Here is a 12710-nt window from a genome sequence, read left to right as displayed (position 1 = left end):
GCCGCGGAACTTGTGTGTGGAATTCAACACCTGCATTCTAAGGGCATCATCCACCGGTAACTAGAAATACATCTAATCCTCCACCACCAGTGATGCCTATAGCTATACTCAGCATTACTGAGAATTATAGAGCAGACACTGATAAGAATCCATTTGTCTTCTTCTTCACAGAGACCTCAAGCTTTCTAACATCTTGGTGGCTGCGACGGGCCATATAAAGATTGCCGACTTCGGTCTGGCAGTTGAGAACATCTATGGAGACCGGACAGCCACCGAATACGCTGGGACACCAGGCTTCATGGCTCCTGAGATGCTGGCTGCGGAGGAGTACAATGCTGGGGTAGACTGGTATGCATTTGGCATCATTTTGAACATCATGATTACCAGCAGGTCCAAATACCATCGAGGACTATTCAACGCTTCCAGCAAGGAGGCGAAGAACATCATTAAAAAGGTCAGTGGTATATATTACGTTTCATGTATTATTGTAAATTTCAGAATAAAAACACTAATATATAGCTTTTTTTAAAAAAAATATTGTTTTTTATTATTTTTTATTTTATTTTATTTATGAAGCTGTTATATTAATTAATTTATTTTTTCTTCTTTTGTAGCTCCTCCGGGAAGATCCTGCCAGGCGTCTCGGAGTCAATGGCAACATCAGAGCCCATAGGTTTTTCCAGCGTATTGACTGGGACTCGGTGGAATCCCTTAGAATGTGTCCCCCACATGTTCCTGTGCCAGTAAGTATTAGAGGAGATGTTTTATACAGACTCATAGACATATTTCACATAGCTTTAATCTCTTTTCCAAATTCGTAATGTTACTAACAATAGTGAAGGGGGCTGGTCTTAATAATGAATTAAGTAATGAATCTGAGGTCAGATTTGTCAGTGGAGAGATGGGAAGCCCCCATACATGTTAAATAATCGTCAGTGACAAAATCTGCTGATCATTGACTGACATGCAGTTTGCAGAGGGCCTGCAGCTTTCCTGAACTTTACTACATGCTGTTCTCATGTAATAACCTTCTTGTGTTTTCTTTTTCTCTTATAGCCAAGTAACATCCAGCGCAGCTCCAGACCATTCAATCTCCAAATTCTGGAAGCTGCAGAGGCGAACAACTCAGCCCTCTCAGCAGACCACCAGGCCTTATTTACGGGGTTTTCATTTACCAACATCAGCTGGAAAACCCCAAACCATCCACCAGCTCTTTATCACCATGAGAGCAAGCTGTCTGCCTAAGCCCCAAGAAGAACATCAAAATTAAGAAGATCCGGATGGACAAGAAGTACCTGGACATCAAGAAATAAGCATGTCAGGACTCAAGCCAGGATCAGGACCCCAGACGAACACCGAAGGTATCCCTGTTCAAAAGGATGGCCACAAAGATGGATGAGGTAAGGGAGGTAAGTGCCCAGTAGGGACTTTTCTGTGTGGCATTATGATGTGCCTGGGAATATCATGCACACTACATGCCCCCGACAGTCACACCCTTATGATACTATATGTACAGTGTTACGCTATGTATATAGTACATAAGAGACAAGAAATATTCTAGTTATATTTACCGGTGACAACCGGTGACTATAATTACACTTTTCCCCCTCCTCCATAACAACTCATTGAGCTGTTCTGGGTGACGGGGAAATAAGGTGTGAGATGGCTGGCTATTAAGGGGTGGAAGGAGGCCAGTTTTTTTTTTTTTTTTTTTTAAATCATAGCATTTAAAGCTATATTGCTTTGCTATGTAAAATAATTATATTTACCGGTGACTACCGGTGACTATAATTACCCTTTTCCCCCTCCTCCATAACAACTCATTGAGCTGTTCTGGGTGACGGGGAAATAAGGTGTGAGATGGCTGGCTATTAAGGGGTGGAAGGAGGCCAGTTTTTTTGTTTTTTTTTTAATCATAGCATTTAAAGCTATATTGCTTTGCTATGTAAAATAATTATATTTACCGGTGACTACCGGTGACTATAATTACCCTTTTCCCCCTCCTCCATAACAACTCATTGAGCTGTTCTGGGTGACGGGGAAATAAGGTGTGAGATGGCTGGCTATTAAGGGGTGGAAGGAGGCCAGTTTTTTTGTTTTTTTTTTAATCATAGCATTTAAAGCTATATTGCTTTGCTATGAAAATAATTATATTTACCGGTGACTACCGGTGACTATAATTACCCTTTTCCCCCTCCTCTATAACAACTCATTGAGCTGTTCTGGGTGACGGGGAAATAAGGTGTGAGATGGCTGGCTATTAAGGGGTGGAAGGAGGCCAGTTTTTTTGTTTTTTTTTAATCATAGCATTTAAAGCTATATTGCTTTGCTATGTAAAATAATTATATTTACCGCTGACTACCGGTGACTATAATTACCCTTTTCCCCCTCCTCCATAACAACTCATTGAGCTGTTCTGGGTGACGGGGAAATAAGGTGTGAGATGGCTGGTTATTAAGGGGTAGAAGGAGGCCAGTTTTTTTTGTTTTTTTTAATCATAGCATTTAAAGCTATATTGCTTTGCTATTTAAAATAATTATATTTACCGCTGACTACCGGTGACTATAATTACCCTTTTCCCCCTCCTCCATAACAACTCATTGAGCTGTTCTGGGTGACTGGGAAATAAGGTGTGAGATGGCTGGCTATTAAGGGGTGGAAGGAGGCCAGTTTTTTTTTTTTTTTAAATCATAGCATTTAAAGCTATATTGCTTTGCTATGTAAAATAATTATATTTACCGGTGACTACCGGTGACTATAATTACCCTTTCCCCCCTCATCCATAACAACTCATTGAGCTGTTCTGGGTGACGGGGAAATAAGGTGTGAGATGGGTGGCTATTAAGGGGTGGAAGGAGGCCAGTTTTTTTTTTTTTTTAAATCATAGCATTTATAGCTATATTGCTTTGCTATGTAAAATAATTATATTTACCGGTGACTATAGTTACACTTTTCCCCCTCCTCCATAACAACTCATTGAGCTGTCCTGGGCGACGGGGAAATAAGGTGTGTGATGGCTAGCTATTAAGGGGTGGAGGAGGCCAGTTTTTTTTTTTTTTTAAATCATCGCATTTAAAGCTATATTGCTTTGCTATGTAAAATAATTATATTTACCGGTGACTACCGGTGACTATAATTACCCTTTTCCCCCTCCTCCATAACAACTCATTGAGCTGTTCTGGGTGACGGGGAAATAAGGTGTGAGATGGCTGGTTATTAAGGGGTAGAAGGAGGCCAGTTTTTTTTGTTTTTTTTAATCATAGCATTTAAAGCTATATTGCTTTGCTATTTAAAATAATTATATTTACCGCTGACTACCGGTGACTATAATTACCCTTTTCCCCCTCCTCCATAACAACTCATTGAGCTGTTCTGGGTGACTGGTAAATAAGGTGTGAGATGGCTGGCTATTAAGGGGTGGAAGGAGGCCAGTTTTTTTTTTTTTTAAATCATAGCATTTAAAGCTATATTGCTTTGCTATGTAAAATAATTATATTTACCGGTGACTACAATTACCCTTTTCCCCCTCCTCCATAACAACTCATTGAGCTGTTCTGGGTGACGGGGAAATAAGGTGTGAGATGGCTGGTTATTAAGGGGTGGAAGGAGGCCAGTTTTTTTTGTTTTCTTTAATCATAGCATTTAAAGCTATATTGCTTTGCTATTTAAAATAATTATATTTACCGCTGACTACCGGTGACTATAATTACCCTTTTCCCCCTCCTCCATAACAACTCATTGAGCTGTTCTGGGTGACTGGGAAATAAGGTGTGAGATGGCTGGCTATTAAGGGGTGGAAGGAGGCCAGTTTTTTTTTTTTCTTAAATCATAGCATTTAAAGCTATATTGCTTTGCTATGTAAAATAAATATATTTACTGGTGACTACCGGTGACTATAGTTACACTTTCCCCCCTCTTCCATAACAACTCATTGAGCTGTCCTGGGCGACGGGGAAATAAGGTGTGTGATGGCTAGCTATTAAGGGGTGGAAGGAGGCCAGTTTTTTTGTTTTTTTTTAATCATAGCATTTAAAGCTATATTGCTTTGCTATGTAAAATAATTATATTTACCGCTGACTACCGGTGACTATAATTACCCTTTTCCCCCTCCTCCATAACAACTCATTGAGCTGTTCTGGGTGACTGGGAAATAAGGTGTGAGATGGCTGGCTATTAAGGGGTGGAAGGAGGCCAGTTTTTTTTTTTTTTTTTTTTTTAAATCATAGCATTTAAAGCTATATTGCTTTGCTATGTAAAATAAATATATTTACTGGTGACTACCGGTGACTATAGTTACACTTTCCCCCCTCTTCCATAACAACTCATTGAGCTGTCCTGGGCGACGGGGAAATAAGGTGTGAGATGGCTGGCTATTAAGGGGTGGAGGAGGCCAGTTTTTTTTTTTTTTTTTAAATCATAGCATTTAAAGCTATATCGCTTTGCTATGTAAAATAATTATATTTACCGGTGACTACCGGTGACTATAATTACCCTTTCCCCACTCCTCCATAACAACTCATTGAGCTGTCCTGGGCGACGGGGAAATAAGGTGTGTGATGGCTGGCTATTAAGGGGTGGAGGTGGCCAGTTTTTTTTTTTTTTTAAATCATTGCATTTAAAGCTATATTGCTTTGCTATGTAAAATAATTATATTTACCGGTGACTACCAGTGACTATAGTTACACTTTTCCCCCTCCTCCATAACAACTCATTGAGCTGTTCTGGGTGACGGGAAATAATGTGTGAGATGGCTGGCTATTAAGGGGTGGAAGGAGGCCAGTTTTTTTTTTTTTTTTTTTTTAAATCATAGCATTTAAAGCTATATTGCTTTACTATGTAAAATAATTATATTTACCGGTGACTATAATTACCCTTTTCCCCCTCCTCCATAACAACTCATTGAGCTGTTCTGGGTGACGGGGAAATAAGGTGTGAGATGGCTGGCTATTAAGGGGTGCAAGGAGGCCAGTTTTTTTGTTTTTTTTTTAATCATAGCATTTAAAGCTATATTGCTTTGCTATGTAAAATAATTATATTTACCGGTGACTACCGGTGACTATAATTACCCTTTTCCCCCTCCTCTATAACAACTCATTGAGCTGTTCTGGGTGACGGGGAAATAAGGTGTGAGATGGCTGGCTATTAAGGGGTGGAAGGAGGCCAGTTTTTTTGTTTTTTTTTAATCATAGCATTTAAAGCTATATTGCTTTGCTATGTAAAATAATTATATTTACCGGTGACTACCGGTGACTATAATTACCCTTTTCCCCCTCCTCCATAACAACTCATTGAGCTGTTCTGGGTGACGGGGAAATAAGGTGTGAGATGGCTGGTTATTAAGGGGTAGAAGGAGGCCAGTTTTTTTTGTTTTTTTTAATCATAGCATTTAAAGCTATATTGCTTTGCTATTTAAAATAATTATATTTACCGCTGACTACCGGTGACTATAATTACCCTTTTCCCCCTCCTCCATAACAACTCATTGAGCTGTTCTGGGTGACTGGGAAATAAGGTGTGAGATGGCTGGCTATTAAGGGGTGGAAGGAGGCCAGTTTTTTTTTTGTTTTTTAAATCATAGCATTTAAAGCTATATTGCTTTGCTATGTAAAATAATTATATTTACCGGTGACTACAGGTGACTATAATTACCCTTTCCCCCCTCCTCCATAACAACTCATTGAGCTGTTCTGGGTGACGGGGAAATAAGGTGTGAGATGGGTGGCTATTAAGGGGTGGAAGGAGGCCAGTTTTTTTTTTTTTTTTAAATCATAGCATTTAAAGCTATATTGCTTTGCTATGTAAAATAATTATATTTACCGGTGACTATAGTTACACTTTTCCCCCTCCTCCATAACAACTCATTGAGCTGTCCTGGGCGACGGGGAAATAAGGTGTGTGATGGCTGGCTATTAAGGGGTGGAGGAGGCCAGTTTGTTTTTTTTTTTAAATCATTGCATTTAAAGCTATATTGCTTTGCTATGTAAAATAATTATATTTACCGGTGACTACCGGTGACTATAATTACCCTTTTCCCCCTACTCCATAACAACTCATTGAGCTGTTCTGGGTGACGGGGAAATAAGGTGTGTGATGGCTAGCTATTAAGAGGTGGAGGAGGCCAGTTTTTTTTTTTTTTTTTTAATCATAGCATTTAAAGCTATATTACTTTGCTATGTAAAATAATTATATTTACCGGTGACTATAATTACCCTTTCCCCCCTCCTCCATAACAACTCATTGAGCTGTTCTGGGCGACAGGGAAATAAGGTGCGAGATGGCTGGCTATTAAGGGGTGGAAGGAGGCCAGTTTTTTTTCTTTTTTTAAATCACATCATTTAAAGCTATATTGCTTTGCTATGTAAAATAATTATATTTACTGGTGACTACCGGTGACTATAATTACCCTTTTCCCCCTCCTCCATAACAACTCATTGAGCTGTTCTGGGTGACAGGGAAATAAGGTGTGAGATGGCTGGCTATTAAGGGGTGGAAGTAGGCCAGTTTTTTTTTTTTTTTAATCATAGCACTTAAAGCTATATTGCTTTGCTATGTAAAATAATTATATTTACCGTTGACTACCGGTGACTATAATCACCCTTTTCCCCCTCCTCCATAACAACTCATTGAGCTGTTCTGGGTGACGGGGAAATAAGGTGAGTGATGGCTGGCTATTAAGGGGTGGAGGAGGCCAGTTTTTTTGTTTTTTTTTAATCATAGCATGTAAAGCTATATTGCTTTGCTATGTAAAATAATTATATTTACCGGTGACTACCGTTGACTATAGTGACACTTTTCCCCCTCCTCCATTACAACTCATTGAGCTGTCCTGGGTGACGGGGAAATAAGGTGAGTGATGGCTGGCTATTAAGGGGTGGAGGAGGCCAGTTTTTTTTTTTAAATCATAGCAATTAAAGCTATATTGCTTTGCTGTGTAAAATAATTATATTTACCGGTGACTATAGTTACACTTTTCCCCCTCCTCGATAACAACTCATTTAGCTGTCCTGGGCGACGGGGAAATAAGGTGAGTGATGGCTGGCTATTAAGGGGTGGATGAGGCCAGTTTTTTTTTTTTAGTTTTTAAATCATAGCATTTAAAGCTATATTGCTTTGCTATGTACAATATGTAAAATAATTATATTTACCTGTGACTACCGATGACTATAGTTATACTTTTCCCCCTCCTCCATAATAACTCATTGAGTTGTCCTGGGTGACGGGGAAATAAGGTGTGAGGTGGCTGGCTATTAAGGGGTGGAAGAGGCCAGTTTTTTTTTTTTTTTTAGTTTTTAAATCATAGCATATAAAGCTATATTACTTTGCTATGTAAAATAATTATATTTACCGGTGACTATAATTACCCTTTTCCCCCTCCTCCATAACAACTCCTTGAGCTGTTCTGGGTGACGGGGAAATAAGGTGTGAGATGGCTGGCTATTAAGGGGTGGAAGGAGGCCAGTTTTTTTTAAATCATAGCATTTAAAACTATATTGCTTTGCTATGTAAAATAATTTTATTTATCGGTGACTACTCATGACTATAGTTACACTTTTCCCCCTCCTCCATAACAACTCATTGAGCTGGTCTGGGCGACGGGGAAATAAGGTGTGAGATGGCTGGCTGTTAAGGGGTGGAGGAGGCCAGTTTTTTTTTTGGTGTTTTTTTTTTAAATCATAGCATTTAAAGCTATGTTGCTTTGCTATGTAAAATAATTATATTTGCCGGTGACTATAATTACCCTTTCCCCCCTCCTCCATAACAGCTCATTGAGTTATCCTGGGTGACGGGGAAATAAGGTGAGTGATGGCTGGCTACTAAGGGGTAGATGAGGCCAGTTTTTTTTTTGGTGTTTTTTTTTTAAATCATAGCATTTAAAGCTATATTGCTTTGCTATGTAAAATAATTATATTTACCAGTGACTACCGGTGACTATAGTTATACTTTTCCCCCTTCTCCATAACAACTCATTGAGCTGGTCTGGGCGACTGGAAAATAAGGTGTGATATGGCTGGCTATTAAGGGGTGGACGAGGCCCGTTTTTTTTATTTTATAGTTTTTAAATCATAGCATTTAAAGCTATATGGCTTTGCTATGTAAAATAATTATATTTACCGGTGACTATAGTTACACTTTTCCCCCTCCTCCATAACAACTCATTGAGCTGGTCTGGGCGACAGGGAAATAAGGTGTGAGATGGCTGGCTGTTAAGGGGTGGAAGAGGCCAGTTTTTTTTTTTTTTTTTTAGTTTTTAAATCATTGCATTTAAAGCTATATTGCTTTGCAATATAAAATAATTATATTTACCGGTGACTATAATTACCCTTTTCCCCCTCCTCCATAACAACTCATTGAGCTATCCTGGGTGACGGGGTAATAAGCTGAGTGATGGCTGGCTATTAAGGGGTGGAGGAGGCCAGTTTTTTTTTTGGTGCTTTTTTTAAAAAAATCATAGCATTTAAAGCTATATTGCTTTGCTATGGAAAATAATTATATTTACCGGTGACTATAGTTATACTTTTCCCCTTCCTCCATAAAAACTCATTGAGCTGACCTGGATGATGGGGAAATAAGGTGTGAGACGGCTGGCTATTAAGGGGTGGAAGGAGGCCAGGTTTTTTTTTTTTTTTTTAAATCATAGCATTTAAAGCTATATTGCTTTGCTATGTAAAATAAATATATTTACCGGTGACTATAGTTACACTTTCCCCCCTCTTCCATAACAACTCATTGAGCTGTCCTGGGCGACGGGGAAATAAGGTGTGTGATGGCTAGCTATTAAGGGGTGGAGGAGGCCAGTTTTGTTTAAATCATAGCATTTAAAACTATATTGCTTTGCTATGTAAAATCATTTTATTTACCGGTGACTACCGATGACTATAGTTATACTTTTCCTCCTCCTCCATAACAACTCATTGAGCTGGTCTGGGCGACGGGGAAATGAGGTGTGAGATGGCTGGTTATTAAGGGGTGGAGGATTCCAGTTTTTTTTTTTTAAATCATAGCATTTAAAGCTATATTGCTTTGCTATGTAAAATAATTATATTTATCGGTGACTACTCATGACTATAGTTACACTTTTCCCCCTCCTCCATAACAACTCATTGAGCTGGTCTGGGCGACGGGGAAATGAGGTGTGAGATGGCTGGTTATTAAGGGGTGGAGGAGGCTAGTTTTTTATTTAGATTTTTAAGCAAGATAGTTAAAATATAACATTTATTAGATATATATTAAACATTTTTTTTTTTTTCCAAGTTAAAAAACCATAATGGGCCAAATAGTGAACCCTGGGTCTTTTGAATTATTCTCAATAAACTATGATAGTATATACATGCGAACCACACCTCAACATATCAAATGCCAAGTGTATACGGCCTAGAAATAAATCAACCTCAACTCATCCTGATCATGGGATTTAGACACTATCCTTGCCAATATTAGTTGGCCTTTTTTTAAATATATATTACATACCAATCATAAAGGGATACCATGTGTGCGCTCAAAAAATAGGTATACAATAAACTCCCATATGCCCTTTAAACGCAGAAGGTACCATGGATTATACAGTAAAATCCCACATGACCTCTATTCAAATAGGTACCGTGGACTATGTCAGGGAAAATCAGCAAAACCCCACTGAAGGAATCCTTCGGGTTGTTGTTATATCAAGCAAAATGAAACAATCTCACCCAATCCTAAAGTGCATCATGGCTTGATTCATCCTGGTGTAATGTCATCCTCAAATACATGACCAAAACATTCTGGAGGTATCCTGCTCCCAACGCGTTTCCTCCTAAAGTAGATTCATTAGGGGAGACTGAAAAAAGGGGCTGAGGGTCTCCACCATTTCAAACAGCCCTTATCCTCCTTTCAAAAGACCCAGGGTTCCACCTGTCACTTCCTACACCGTGACTCCTTTAAACTGCCGCGCTAACCGACACGCCGCTACGTCACTTTCGGTCACGTGGGCTAGTTTATCCGGTATCTGGAACGCAAACCATCGGGTGGAACGCATATGGAATCCCGCCAGTGTCACATCTGGTGACGTCCTTCCTGTTTCCGGTAAATGGAATGCATGCATATAGAAATGAAGTGCATCGCAAAGCACACTAGCGCTACAAAACCAGCCAGAACCGGACTCCAGACAGCGGTGGCCGGGGAGGGAGGGACAACAAAAACCACTCTCTCACACACACAGACTGGGAGGTACAATACCCCTCCTCTCCTGCATTTACAGATATATAATCACCACTACAAACCTGCAGCAATATATCAAACAATGGGACCAGATGATTTATAATAATTCAACTTTTTAGAAAAGGAAATATCCATCGTCCCACCCCTTAAGGGTTAAGCATGGCTTCCCACCATAGGGCTTATTATAACCAAATAACTAGGTAGGCATGAGTAGGAGGCTAAGACAAACACGCATTTGTCCACTAAAACCATTTGGAACATTGTCCAAAGGGCCAAACCAAAGGTCAGCATCTGAAGTACGGGATAGAAAAGATTAATAGATGATACGTTACTGGAGGTATATTAAATATGAGAAACCCTGGTGAGAAAAAAACATGGCCCCATAAAAAGTCCAAAGGGATACAGCATGGCACATATGATCCTTTCTACACTGGCCCTAGGCCCCAATCCCTACCTGACAGCGGAGGTTGGCACCCTAGACCTGCGCAGTGGCGCCCCCACTCAACGTCGGTTGTCCCTACACTCCTTTCCCTAGATGGTCCCTCAACCAATAGGAAACATTTATACGAGATTTGTTCATTCAGTCCACTAGGTGCCAGCGTACGTAGATAATGTATCCATTTGGCCTCTCTCTGAAGTAGAGCCTTATCCCAATTACCACCTCTCAGTGGAAACTTGACCTTATCAATACCTATGAATCTGACCAAATAAACTTTGCCCTCATGCATAGTATTGACATGTTTAGACAGGGGTGTATCCTTCCAATAGGTGGTACTAGAGTTCAAGTCCTCTTCCTCTCTGAAGAGGCAATTTGCACATTTAATTTCCCAGAGGAGCATGCATGGCGTATAAGTCTCCTCACTCTGGCATTTCACTCTCCATAAGGAGAAATCTTACCCTTTGGGTCCTAGTCTTAAGCCTCTCACCCAGCCAAATCAGATCTCTTACTTTGCACTGATGAGAGGCAACACTGCAAAACAGTCTGCAAACTGAGATTCTGGTTTGATTTTATCTTAAGTCATATGGCAAGGCTTGTTAAAGAGTTGATATTGACTTTTAGAATTGCTACTTCCAATAGGTGGAGCTAGAGTTCAAGTCCTCTTTCTCTCCGAAGAGGCAATTTGTATATTTAGTTTGCTGTAACACACCCTTAAGTGTGACACCATGCGGATTGATGGGGATCTGGGTTCCGGAGCCCCCAACGATAGCTCAAAAGACTTTTAGAAAAGTACGGTACACAGGCAGAAGAGCTCGCCTCCTGCAGGAGCAAATGCAGAAAACGGTCTGGGGGATTATAGACTTTCTATGTAGCCCATACATTGTTCCGTGTGCTCCTTCATACAGAAGCTGATCAAATCTGCCTCCTGAGCTCAGCACTTTGAAAAAAGATAAAATAATTCTAGAACATGCACTAAAGCACCCCAGAAAATGTAAAATAAATGTATTGCCTTACCAAAAGGCCATAAAATTGCTTAATAAGTACAGATACAACTCATACATATAGGAAAGTAGGGTTTCTCAACAGGAGCAGGAGAAGAATTACTACTGGAGCCTTGGCGGAATTTAATATTTGGCGAAAAGAGCTTGATCACAAGAGGACACACGCGTTCTTTCAATAGGAAACTAAATTCTTGATGCTGTAAAATAAAAAAAAATAAAAAAGTGGAATTAGCAAAAGCAAACATAGTATTAGACTTTTCTCTATAAACTTATTACCCACCTCACAGTTTCAGACATGAAGCAACAGCTGTAATTACCTGCAAGAAAACTTGTGGAAAGTCATTAAGGACCGATTCCAGAAGTTCCAAGCCAAACGTCCTTGTCATTTCTGTCATTCCTACCAGCCAGTAGGGAGCATCAGCATTAACCAGCTGACACAAATCCTAAGGAAGTCAGGGGAAACCATTAATAGGATTATTAAATAACAATAATCAATAAAGCAAAACTCTAGGAAACACCGTTGAAAGCTGCACCACTCATCTTTAGGGCTCGTGTAGATGACCATACTATTAGTCAAAACATCAGATCGCACTCTGACCAATGTTAGTCTATGAGGTTGTGCACGTCTGATTTTTTCCTTGAATAGAGCTGGACTGAGGAGAAAAATCACAGCATGCTGAGTTTGATCCAATATTCGGATCGCACTCAGCCATGCAAGTTAATGAGTGCGCAGAAAACATTGGACTGCACTTGGATGACATCTAAGTGCAGTCCAATTATCACAGACTAACAGAATGGAGGAGATGGAGAATATTTTGGGCACACTATTAAACCGATTCTCTGGGATAACAGAATATATGCTTGTGTGACTTACATCTACATGACTAGAAGGATTACCTGAAAGAGCATATACGCATCTTTAGCACATGGCTTCAAAGTGCTGACAGATCTCCGATTACTGTTCCCAGTGACAGGCACGGGCGGCTCCACAACATCTGCATATCATAAAGTGATAGATTTTAATGTTCCAAGATATCTATTAAGCATTGATGTTTTACTGGAATGACCCCATTTTT

The 12710-nt window shown here is 39.8% G+C and overlaps 1 long non-coding RNA gene across 1 annotated transcript; it reads right to left on the bottom strand.

The window, feature by feature from the left end:
- Nucleotides 1-520: 520 nt before the first annotated feature.
- Nucleotides 521-11688, bottom strand: LOC141265370 (uncharacterized). The gene is made up of 2 exons (XR_012320080.1): nt 11648-11688; nt 521-735 (listed from the first exon to the last, which is right to left on the bottom strand). It is a non-coding gene; the product is annotated as an uncharacterized lncRNA (long non-coding RNA).
- Between the last annotated feature and the right edge of the window lie 1022 nt (nt 11689-12710).

Source organism: Phyllobates terribilis, unplaced genomic scaffold, assembly GCF_046119375.1.
Source record: "Phyllobates terribilis strain yellow unplaced genomic scaffold, ASM4611937v1 Scaffold_4__5_contigs__length_816908805, whole genome shotgun sequence".
NCBI classification, from domain to species: domain Eukaryota; kingdom Metazoa; phylum Chordata; class Amphibia; order Anura; family Dendrobatidae; genus Phyllobates; species Phyllobates terribilis.
The sequence above is the reverse complement of the archived record's forward strand: the minus strand, read 5'-3'. Positions and strand labels throughout refer to the sequence as shown.